This window comes from Parasteatoda tepidariorum, chromosome 12 (assembly GCF_982258835.1).
Source record: "Parasteatoda tepidariorum strain Cologne lab strain chromosome 12, Ptep-v5.0, whole genome shotgun sequence".
NCBI lineage: Eukaryota > Metazoa > Arthropoda > Arachnida > Araneae > Theridiidae > Parasteatoda > Parasteatoda tepidariorum.
This window is the reverse complement of record NC_141766.1, coordinates 61,500,435-61,513,093: the sequence shown is the minus strand read 5'-3', so window position 1 is coordinate 61,513,093 and position 12,659 is coordinate 61,500,435. Positions and strand designations below refer to the sequence as shown.

General features: G+C 25.8%; 2 long non-coding RNA genes across 5 annotated transcripts in view; one reads left to right on the top strand and one right to left on the bottom strand.

The window, feature by feature from the left end:
* Positions 1–6,145, bottom strand: part of LOC107447500 (uncharacterized) — a 94,058-nt gene extending 87,913 nt beyond the window's left edge. Inside the window, exon 1 of the long non-coding RNA XR_015430861.1 lies at positions 5,403–6,145. This is a non-coding gene — a long non-coding RNA (uncharacterized LOC107447500). The remainder of the gene's footprint in view (positions 1–5,402) is intronic.
* Positions 1–12,659, top strand: part of LOC107447501 (uncharacterized) — an 82,094-nt gene that overhangs the window by 62,442 nt on the left and 6,993 nt on the right. For all 4 annotated transcript variants that reach the window (XR_015430863.1, XR_015430862.1, XR_011638316.2 and 1 more), the window contains one exon: positions 10,978–11,038. This is a non-coding gene — a long non-coding RNA (uncharacterized LOC107447501). The remainder of the gene's footprint in view (positions 1–10,977; positions 11,039–12,659) is intronic.

Here is a 12,659-nt window from a genome sequence, read left to right as displayed (position 1 = left end):
TTTTAAGAACTACTTTAAATGTAAAGAATAAAAAATAAATATTATTTTCATATCAACTTATTAGTTTCTTAAGTTCCAGCGCATTACCAATTTATTCACAACGTTGAATATTGTTTTCATTAAAAGAATTTTGATTAGTACAACTAAATCAAATGTATTACATTACAGTTATTAGACGCACTGTAAGATTCGATGTAAAATCTTAATTATTAGGTTATACTATACAACTTTATTGCTTTTACTCAACTGAAACCAGTTTGTACTTGTTTTTGTTCGTGTATCAATTGGTTAAATTAGACGATATATTATTTAAATATGGTTACAAGTTAATATCTTATTATATTATAATAATTTGACCAAATAAATAGACGCACTGTAGTTTTTTAATAATTAATGTTTTGCACGGGTTTACATACAGTACTTTTATATTTAAACATACATGTCATGGGTTTTTATTCAGGAGATTTTTCATATACCTCCTATTTGTATTTATTTTTAACGTATTTCATTACAATGTTAACTAATTGTTACACGAACGCAAACAAGGGCAATCCAGCTTCAACAGCGCAAAAAAAATACAGTTGCATAGTATTACCAGATAATTAAGATTTTACATCGAATATTATAGTGCACCTAATAATTATACCAGGGACTGTATAGAATTGATTCTTTCAAATGAGCTATTTTTTTAATCACTAATCCCATAAGGCAACTTGACTAAAGTTTTCCTTGTTAAGTTTAGTTCGTTTTACAGAATGACTACCAAAAAGAAAAAACGGAAAAAAAAGGCATTTATATAATTACGTAGCAACTGAACATGTTGTCTTTCTGTTGTAATTGAAGCATTACCATCTTAATACACCTAAATATTGTGTTAGAATGATTATTAAATTCGAAAACTTAGGTCATGTCAACTTCCTAGTTTACGAATGCAATTTAAAAATAATGATGATTATAATGATAAAAGCAGCATTGAAAAATAATGCTTTTCACGTTACATCAATAAAAAAAATATTAAAATATACACAGTATGGAAATTGTGCTAAACATGATGAAACAACATATAAAATATACAAATTATAATATGAAAACATATTAGTATTAACTTTAACAATGCTGAGCAAAATTGTGTAAAATTAACATTCAGCAATAGTTTTTTTTTTTTTCATTCTAGAATACTAAATATTTCTCATTAGACTAGTTAGTAATGACGGCGGACGAATATAATTAATTTTAATTCATGATCCCTAAAAGGGAAAGTTACAAAAGTGTTTTTTTTTTTAATTTCCAACTAAATGTAGTAAGTTTAAAAAAAATATTTCCTCAATTACAATACTCTAATGTAAAATGATAACATTATGGCTCATTTTAAAAACATATTGTCCTTCATAAACTTGTAACTTAATTCTTATTAGGAATTTATGTTTAAGAAAATTTTTATAAACGTTAAAAATTATTAACTTTTAAAAATCAATATTTAATTTTAAAGCACTCTATTGTTAAAACTAATTGTAATTTTTTTCAATCAAGAATTACTTAATGCACCAGAGATGTTTGAATGTCTAACAGATTTCATTTTAACATTAATATAAAAGTAGTTCTCATTTAAAACTTTATTTCAAACAAGACGCAATTTTAAAGAATAAAATATAAAAATCAAATGACGATCAAGCTTTCATGCATTCAGATTAATCAATATCAATTTATTAGTTATTAAAACAAGAGGTGCGAACTCTCTGAAAATTTATTTTCATTTTTCTATAATTTTCACTCTTCTCGGAAATTTATTTTCACTTCTATTAAGCAACCATTTATTATTATATCAATCACGAGAATAAAAACTTAGATAAAGATTTATGATTTTTCTATGGATGCTAAATAAAAATTTATCATTAAACACCAAGAATCAAATTAATCTTAAGTTTCATGATTTAAAAATTTATTAACGAGCCTATTTTGTCACAGTCTCAGAGATTTAATATAAAGTTTTGTGATATAATCAGGGAAATTTCACGTTAAGATTTAATCACGAAGACAAAATTAACATAAAGAATTATGATTAAGTGTTATGGAAATAAAATTAATAAAGTCTTTTGATTGAATCATGGAAATGAAATTAATATTTTTTTTATGATTTAAATATAAAAACATATTTGAATATTTTTTTAAAACTAAAATAGAAAAAATTCTCTGTATTCTATTTAAAAGAAAAATAACTTAATTATTTTAACTGTCCTCCTTTATCAACAGACAGTCGGTTTCAGGGATGTTTTCATCCATAATGACACTTCTGTATAAGATTTGAAGATCAGCCAATACTGGCTAGTAACAGGTTTTAGACCTCACCTAACAGCCAATAAAAATACAGAATTGCGCATTAGTGTCAGGTTTAAGGCGTTGCTTGAGTTACGATAGGCCCAGAGCCACTTATTTGAATAAATCATTCAGAATCTTGTTTTTCATCGATTATTCAAGAAATTCACACTTAATTAAATTTATTATAATAATTGAGGTATCATAAAGATGTTTTTGATCAATAAAAATTAAAAAAATTATTAAGTTATCCCAATTTTTTGTTTTTTCGTTATAAACTTAATTCTTAGCTATTATATACATAAAATATGCGCCAACATAAATAATACCCTCCTGTCATTGGTTACGTAAGCATTCAATACTCATATATCGTAAATTCGTCTTATTTCCAGATAAAAATTAATAAGCAAAAATGGATAACTCTTTTATTCAAAATGAGTTTACGAGTAGAATTTATCAGCTAATGTATTACCATTACTTTTTTACTTTGAAATCTAACTTTTTTTTAATTCAATCAATGCATTTATTACCATTTATTGCATTTATAATTTTTAATTCAATTAGTGCATCTGTTCACTAATTTATAAGCTATCTTTAATTCAAAACGCTACTCAAATATAATTTCTTTTTTTAGTTAATGGGTCAATAAAAAAATTTTTGTAAAATTTAAAATCGTATATTAAATGTACCTGACCATTTCTAATTACATAAACACCACTAATGTGATAAGAAAGAATATTTTTATTCTATTGCAAAAATACTGTGTTTTCAATATGGAAAATTGAAAAATCTTTTTTTTTCTCATAAATTTTTAGTATTTATAAGATTTTTCATTATTAAACAATTAATAGCTAATGAGGTACTATATATATTTTTCGATAGAAATACGGAACACACTAATAGCTATGCTAATAGTATAGTAAAATACATCTTATCTATAAACACTTAAATCTAAAAGTGAAACTACTATTTATTAAAAGTTATCAAAGAATATATTTGAAAATGCCTCGCAAAACTGAGACTTAAATTAACGCTGAAAATTTATCTGCCCACAAATGGGTATATCAAATTTTTTATTGACAAATTTTTTATTCAACTCTGTTAATTACTTGTAAAATATTATTTTTTAAATCTAGCAATTTCTAATAATGCAGTTTAATCTATAAGAAATATTAATAAAAAGGCTAAGTTTGTGAAGAGCATATAATATTTAAAAAAATTTATTTGAGAATGTATAACGAAAAAACAGAACTTGAATTAATTTGACATGAATTTAAAATACCATTAATTTTATTGCTGGCAATTCTATAATCTTGGTATAATTGATTTTAATTAGAATAAATCAAAAACAAACAACGTTTTTTTGTAGAATATGAAAATAATTGAAGATATATATATAATCGTTTTTTTAATTTTCAATTTCAAACTTGCTTTAATAAAATGAAGTACTTCATATTAAATTATTGGTAACAAAAATATCAATATTTATTTTTTCCTACATACTTTTACTAAATAATCACGATATTTTATTGTTAGTGTAGATTAGTTGTTTCTTAACTTTAAGTATCACAAATTTCAGCAACGCTTTCCGCATTTGTGGGCCTCTGAAATTTCTGGGACACTTAAATTTGAAATACTAATTGAGTGTTCTATTTTATTTATTTATTTCTTATTTATAGTCTATTACATATATTTTATTTATTAACTTATTTCCTCAATTAATATCTTGAAAAATGCTTTTGTGTTAAACTCGTAATAATGTAAATTTCTGAATGTATTATGAAATTAGTTTGAATTTTAAAATGGAGTGACTTACAAATGTAGATTTAGTTATTCAATTCCATTGTTAAAAATAACTTGTATAAATATTCCATTTTTATTATATAGGTAACCCTCTTTTTTATTAATTTTTTTATTTATCGACATATGTTCTTCATTTTTAGCGACTAAGTGGTGAATAAATACCTTACAAAGAATGTCAGGAAATAATCAATATTTAATCGGAAATTTTTTTTTATTTAATAATTAAGTGACTTAGAATCACGGCAATATATGTCAAGAAACCCTGATGTGTCTTATATAGCTAAAGAAAAATAATTAATTAATAATCATAACATACTTTAAGCTATTTCATTTCTAACTATTAAAAAATGGATTGGCTTAAAAATGTCGATTTAGTTACTCAATTCTATTGCTGTAAAAAGCTTTTATTGATATTCCATTTCTATTATTTAGGTAACCCACTTTTTAAAGCATTTTTTCTTTATCGGCACGTTTTCTTCATTTTTTACTTCTAATGAGTGAATAAATGCGTAACAAAAAGCATCATCAATCAGTATTTAATAAAAATGTTTACGTCATAGTTTCTTAAGCCACGCAGCCAATCTGACCTGTTGATTATGAGTCGCAGCAAAATACGTTAAGAGATCCTATTGTGAACTCATATAACAAACGTCAAAGTTAAATAGTTAATTAAAGTAACAAACAAAGCAAAACAGTTAATTAAAACTTATAACGTACTAATTGCTAGTTGATTACTAATAGATTCTTAAGTCACAAAGAGCTGTTGTTTTTCAGTCGCGGCAAAATACGTTAAGAGATCATGGTGTAGACTCATTTCTTAAATTGCTAAAGAAAAATAATTTATTAAAATTCATAACATACTTTGAGCTATTTATTTATTAATTTTTAATTACCATGCAAAAACTTCACAAACTGCGGTCAGATTCATTGAACCAAAACATATTTGCCATCACGCAATGAATTAAATTAATAGAACAATGCAAGGCTTGATTCAGCTTTGCGGCTATCTCTTAATTTATAAAACAATCTTTGTTACATCATGACGTTTGCAAGAGAGAGTTTGCTTTACCCCTCTAGGTGGTTATTGTAAATCTAAACGACACCATCAAAATCTATTTGAAGACAGATTTAATTACCTTCAAGATAAATTACCCGAGCAGTCTTAGTCTGAACCACGATTTGCATTTCAAGAATTAATAAATCTTGCCAAAACAAAGAATAACTGTTGCACCGTTGCGGGTGGTTGAATGAACGCAATCAATGGAAAGAGGAAATTAAAAACGTACCACTTCCGTGAAAAAGCAGAGCAACAAGGATTTCATTGATAGAATTTTGCAGAGAATCCAAAGTGAGGCATTGAACACAGATGCGTTTCTGTTTGAGTAGTTGAAAGGATAGAAGCTACAAAATTCAGAGACGAAACAGCAACTGGAACATCGTCACGTGAGAAGGCTTATTATGCCAAGTGTCATATTGCAAAGGAGACATGAAAACAGACATTCTCCCCCTTTTTCTCTTCTTCGAAGGGATGAACCAACAATCCTCAGAAACATAAATTCTTTTTACCCTTAATTTATGAATGCCTATTTAAAGCCGCTTTTATAGATCCCGGCATTCAATGAGAACGTTTTTAAGGGTCGGTTAGAGGAAGCAGCTGTTATCGGAAAACCATTCAAATTGAAAAGTGACACATACAGAGAAGGAATGATTTTATTTATCCCATGAGACAAAATGAATTTTCAAGAAACATACAATTCATTTTCAATATTCGATTAAAAACGGATAAAGTTATTAACATTTATAACTAACTAGGTTTAGGATGATATTACGAATGAGCTGTTATCGAAAAACCATTCAAATTGCAAAGTATACCACTGACACATACAGATAAGCGTATTGAATAATTTTAATTAAACTCGTGAGACAAAATAAATTTTTAAGAAACATACGATTCATTTTATATGATTAAAAATTATAACTAATTAGATTTAGGTGATATTACGAACGCAATTAGGCTTAAATAAGTCATTTAAATTTATAAAGAACATAACATACAAAATATCTAATAGCCAAATTTTATATGAATTAAATTTTGTGTTCTATTCTAAACATTTTTAATAACAAAAATAATTTTGAATTATATTTTTTGATCATAAGAAATATTCTTTATCTTTTTTTACATCAAAAGTTAGCATGGGAAGAGGTTCGCAGTTCGCTTAATATGATTTAGTATAAATTACATCAATGTACAAAATCTGTTTTTTTAAAATTATTTTTAAGATAATTAATATGTATATTTCTATTCAAATAATTCAAATGGAAAGAATAATTCTTGAAGAGAAAAAATTAAATAAAAATTTTAAAGAGCATAATCAAGTAAATTCAAGATTTATCATTCATTTATAGAAGAGTTTTTATCGTGTTTCTTTTCTTGATTTTACAAAAATGGAGTACATTTTTCAAAGTCATAAAATTAATCTCCTGTTAAGACAATCGTATTTAACTTTTTGAACTAAGTAAATGGGTGATTTAAACTACTTGATTATAGCTTGAACTCAAAGTTTGAGCATCATAAACGGGAGAAATTATAATTTTCAAAACTTTTTTTTCTTTCTTAAAGACACATTAAAAGCATTCTTTTTCCCAGCTTGAATAATTTACTTTTTAAAATGCTTCAGGAGATTTTAAACTATTTTAAAAAGACTGATTTATGAATAAATGCTTTGAGACAAATAAATAATTACTAATTAAAGCATTAACTTTTTATGTCTCTAAAAATAAAGCTAGCAACTAAAAAAAGGAATATTACAAATTATGTGCAAAAATAAATTGCTGATCATGAACTTTGTTCGCTAAATGTATTCAGCTTTAAATGCTGAAACTGTTTCTTCGATTAAAGCTTAAAATAAATAAATTAATGGAATTTTGGGAATAATGAAATAAATAAATGGAAACTTTGTAAAAGTTCAACAAAGTGAACATAATGTCAATATCACGTCCAACATGTTATGAATAAATGCTTTAAACACGTTAAATACGCATCAGTGTTTTCTTCAGATAGTAATGATCCGAAAGAAATAACCAAATAAAAACTATGCTTATTTGCTCTGGTAAAACTTATTTTTAAAATTATTTATCCTATATCTAAAATTCAATAGAATCGTAAGAATTGTTAAAGTGTTCTAAAATTCAAGTTGTGCGTGTATTTTTCAAGTAATTCGTTAAATATATTCAATGTTGATTTAAAATTTCAAAACTTTACTTCGTTGAAATAAATATTGTGTCAAGCTACATTTTTTAAATACGCAACAGCTTCAGAGGAGGAAGAATTTACTTCTCCGGATACATTCTTGTTTATTCCGTTCCCCTTTCACAAAGAATCACCACTATCTATTCTAGAAGTATCATATTTTTAGTGGCAATTCATGAAACATAAAATCTCATACAAAACATAAAGGCAAAAAGAGTCTTTTTCCTATCCTCCCAAACTTGCCTCAAATCACGTCGTCAGAAAATGGAACTTGAAAATTATCCGCCAACATCGTCGTAACAACATCGTCACGTATGTGTCATTTATAAAACGGGGCTCTGTACCTCAGGGCATAATAGAACAGGGAAGCGAACCATTTCTAAAGGCTATTTACAGCACTGGCATTGGGCCGTCAATGGCCCGGCATAGGGCCTTAATGTCACCGTCGCTGATGCGACTAAGACTTCTGAGTTATATCCACGCAACTCGAGGCAACGTCTAATGCTAAAAATTATACGGGACGGACCTGGTGTCATAGGTTCACCCGCGTGAAGAGTTTTCTCGATTTTCTGTTCCGCAGTGAATAGCCAGATTCTGACTCAACAGATATTTTTGGACATAATTTAGAAGGAATCAACAAGAAATACAAAGTTCGGTGATAAATAAAATGGGAACTTCTATGCAATCTTTGAAAAATTGTAAAAGACGAATAATTTAACTTAATTTAAGTACATATCTTATTAAAATAGGTGCATGGGGTTAAATGAATATAGTGTATAAATACATATAGTGCATAAAATTTGTTATTGCAGCCTAAATTTGCTAAGTTAATTAAATTACTTTTTCCTAATCCTCATGAGATTAGCTTTGAAGTCAGTATTTTTTAATTGAAATTTATTTTCAGAGCATTTTTGATGAGATTTAATTAAATTTGATTGGTAAGAGTTTTATATGTTTACATATACGAGTTTTTATTTATTTATTTTAATATCAAATTTATTTTAACTAAGCAATTTAATTCAATATTTTGTTGTACAAGTCGGCGTCTCTTACCAAAAGCAAATAAATTCAAAGTTTTGTTTACACAAATAGTATAATGATGCGCACAATAAGCGTAAAGCATGCACACTGTAAAGCATTTCGGCTCAGATTACATTACAAACACATAAATCCGGAATCATCAGTCACATCATCAGCCAGAAAATTTATTTTACAGTAAAATCCATTTTTACTGCAAAATATTATTACCTGATTTTAACAGTAATATTTATTTAACTAGAGTCATTCAGTGATTTTGCTGTAATAATTACTGAAAAAATTATGGTATATCAGATTTCTTGCTCCAGTAGAAATGGATTTTACTGTAAAGAGTACCGACACCCTGAGTGCCGGTACTTTTTACCGTAATTTTATCCAGAATTTTGTTCCTTGTAAGCAAATATTCGTTTTTAAAATCTTCTCTACCCTTTAAAAAGATTAGTATATTTACGTGTTTCTATTTCAAGTCCTAATATTCTTTTCTTATCAAATGCATCAACTTATATAACATCTCCAACAATTTCTTTTAATCTATTTTTAGAACTGTTTCTAAATGAAAACTTTTTTATACACAAAATTATGTATTTTTTGTTCGGCTTAAACTTATTATAATTTTTGATGAAAGTTTAACCCAACATTTAGCAAGCAGGCTATGGATATTTAAGGTTAGCCAGTCGTCGGATATGTTAAAAGAGGAGCTCAAATAAATAGAAACTTATTATTATTTTTTTTAAAATTAGTGTATGTCAACTGTCGCCTAAAATTTTGTTCATGAACTGAATTCATATTTATTCATTTAGTTATCTTATGTTGTATATTATTATTGAGTTCTAGTTTTAAGATAGATTTTTTCATCATATTGGTGATCATAAATATATCCTTGAAAAATAATTTTTATAATCTTCTGTGCGAAATAAAAGTTATGTTTTCGAAAAATTCATATTATATAATATATACGCCTATTTTAAATAAATTTCACACGAAGATTAAGCAAAAATTTTCGCAAGATTCTTACAATTTTCGTTTTTTACTGAATGAATACAAAATCTGTGATTAAAACACTCTCTAAAGAAAATTACAATTTCACTTCGTGCATGCATGGAAAAAGAAGAAAAAAAATCAAATGTAGTATAAAAATAATAATGTGAGTTATTACTTTAAAGCGTATTTTTTATTCTTTCACAAAGAGCAATAGTTGTGTTACAAGGAGGAAAAATAAGCAAGCATAAACCGGTTAAATCAAGGTTATTTACTATATGTAAACCCAATAACACTGCTTATCGGTAAAAGATTATGCAACATTACTCAAAAATTGAATCTCATTTTCAAGTTGCTAAAACAAAATTCATGAACATAATAGAAAAAGTTTGAATAAAAAGCATTATTTAAGCTTTGCTTAGTTTGCATAATTCTTTGTTTAAAAAGTAGTTCTTAAATTATCACCTTAATCATAAGAACATTATTGCCAACGGCAATTATTTAAACAAAGAAAGAACTTCTAGGTAGCCTTTCGAGATATGAATATTAAAAACTTCTTTAGAAATCACAAAGTGTTTCAGATGTCTGTTTAGACGAATTTTGCTGTTTGTTTTAAGTTAAATGACTTGTGCATTATTTTAATCTTGTGCACTATATTAACTAATCTTAGATCGCAGTTGAGAAAACATATTAAGCCATCATGTTAATTTTGTTTATAACGTTGACCCGAAAAATAACAATCATAAGCAATCAATTCAACTGTGTGGCATTTGTTTATTGTTGTGCATTATTATTAGAAAATAAAAAAAAAATTTATTTTGATAAGATCCTTAGATTCAAAGGAGCGACTATTCATTAAGTCAGTTTAAATGTCATGAAGCAGTTTTTTTCTTTACTAATATATATAAAGAAATCTTAACAAATCTTCTCGATTACTATTTTTATTGCATGTTTTATGCACGAAAACAGTTTTAAATCAATCCTTTTCGCATGATATCTGTAAAATAATGCGTTAATTTTGTCTTTTGAAATCCTCATCAAAATATGTATGATACGGTTAAAAGGCCATTACGTCTATGTTCTATATTTATGTGTTTAGTCATTATGTTCTAAGGTAAAATGAAAAAAAAATAATAAAAATAAAAAGAGTTGCAATTATAAAATGAAATTTCGTTCTCATTGTTAAATTACTTTTACATTAAAACAAAATAACTCCTCTACCAAGAACAGGGCGGCTAAGAATAAAATTGTGCAAAAGGCCAGGGCCTACCCGGGGTTTTGAGGAAGAAAAGAACTGTAGCATTAAAATATTGTAGTATTAAAATATTGCTTCACTATAGCTATTGATATTTGTGATTAACGAAAAAGTTGTGTTAAAAACTGTAGAATGTTTGAAAATTAAGTTACTTGAATACTAGTTGCTAAGTTAAATGTTTTAAAGTAAGCTACAGATGATATGAATATTTTGTAAGAAATAGTTTTTCAAATCTTCCGACGTTTTCATGCTTTTAGAAATATAAATTATTTTTAAATGTTACTTTTATCTAGTTATTGATTGTGTAATATAACTAAAAAAAATTTCTTCTCTTAAATAGAAACGTAATCACTTGCATTGAAAAAGATTGGATAAAGATTTCAAGAAGAGTTCTAAAGAAGGTATTAGTGATTATTACATATTTTACGAATTAAATAAATTTAATGTTATAACATTTAATAACTGGATTCTATTAATATTTAGGCATCTTAAAGGAAATTCGTAGCGATTAGACTATTCATAAGAATTACATATTTGTTCTCAGTTTCACAGAACAATTTATTCAACTCAATATAATTTTTTATTGAAAATACAAATATTTTTTTCTTTCATTGATTAAATTTTGATATTGCGAGCATTTTAATTTATGCGAAGAAATAAAGTGAATTATATTACTCTCAATTTCTAAAAAGAGGTCAATGTTTATGTCACACAATTAATTAATATTTTGTAAAAAATAAGGGAAATAGTATTCCTTACAATAAAATTGCTTCCATTGCATAAAGGATATCAAAATATTCTTGAGCATATATACTTTCTTTAATGTATTCTTTAAATATATACCTCCTATTAAATTAAGTATTCCAGTATAGACAAAAAAGTTTCAAACAACTTGGTTTAAGTCAAAACAAAATATATACAAATATTTAATTTTATTTATTACATATTTACAATCATATTTTGTTTTCTGTTACGAAATAGACATTTCTTGTTACATTTAGAAATGAAATGAATATGCATCGTAGTAAAATAATCGAAACACAAGTTCCTTTCTAATTGCAGTTTAACTATTTTGGCATTTCCTTGTCATTTTAATATGTTGTTTCTGCTGTATTCTCGCTATTAAAAATTTTAAAAAAAATGATACTAACACTACTTTTAATTTATCTTTAAATGAGAATCGCTAGTTTTAATGTAAAAAACATAAAACAAATATTAACAAAAAAAATCACTGGTATTGGAAAAATTTAATAGCATTAGGCAATTTATAATTTGTAGAAACTTTTTATATCCTTGAATTGCTAATTTAATCGCCACTGTTAATGCGATAAGTACGGTTATAATTGTTACAATAACTGTTAATGTTACATATTAAAATGCAACATATTAAACAAAACAACTAGATAATTTCATAAAACTTTAAACAATATTATGCCTAAGTTATATAAATCTGTTACAAATTCTAATTATTATAGTGAATGCAATTGATTCAACAAACGTTTTTTAAAATAATTGTTTCAATTAATTATTACGTAAAATATTCATATAAGATCTTATAAATAATAAACAATGACTGCTAAAGTACGTATTATATTTTATTTATTCAGCATTAATCAGAAATTTTTCGTGTTGCATTTGTCATTTTTATCATATTCAATCAATTCGTGCTGGCTCTAAGGTAAGGTATGAAAATTACAAACATTCAATAAAACAATTTTGTTGAGTAAAATTACTAGTTACAAAGCATTGCAACGAACTTACGTTTATAGTAATACATTATGCACATACAATTTATTAATTATTTTTAATATAATTAATCCCAGAAGCTCAGCAAAATTTATAGAATAAGTTACTTAACATTTTCCATGAAATTTTTTTATTATTGTATAAGTTTCCATTTCAAATTTATTCCGATGTATATCAGTACCTATGTTTATGAAATGTTACAGAAAAAAATTAAAATGTTACAGAAAAATATTCTACAAAGAATTAAATGTTTATTATTAAATATTTATAGGTTTG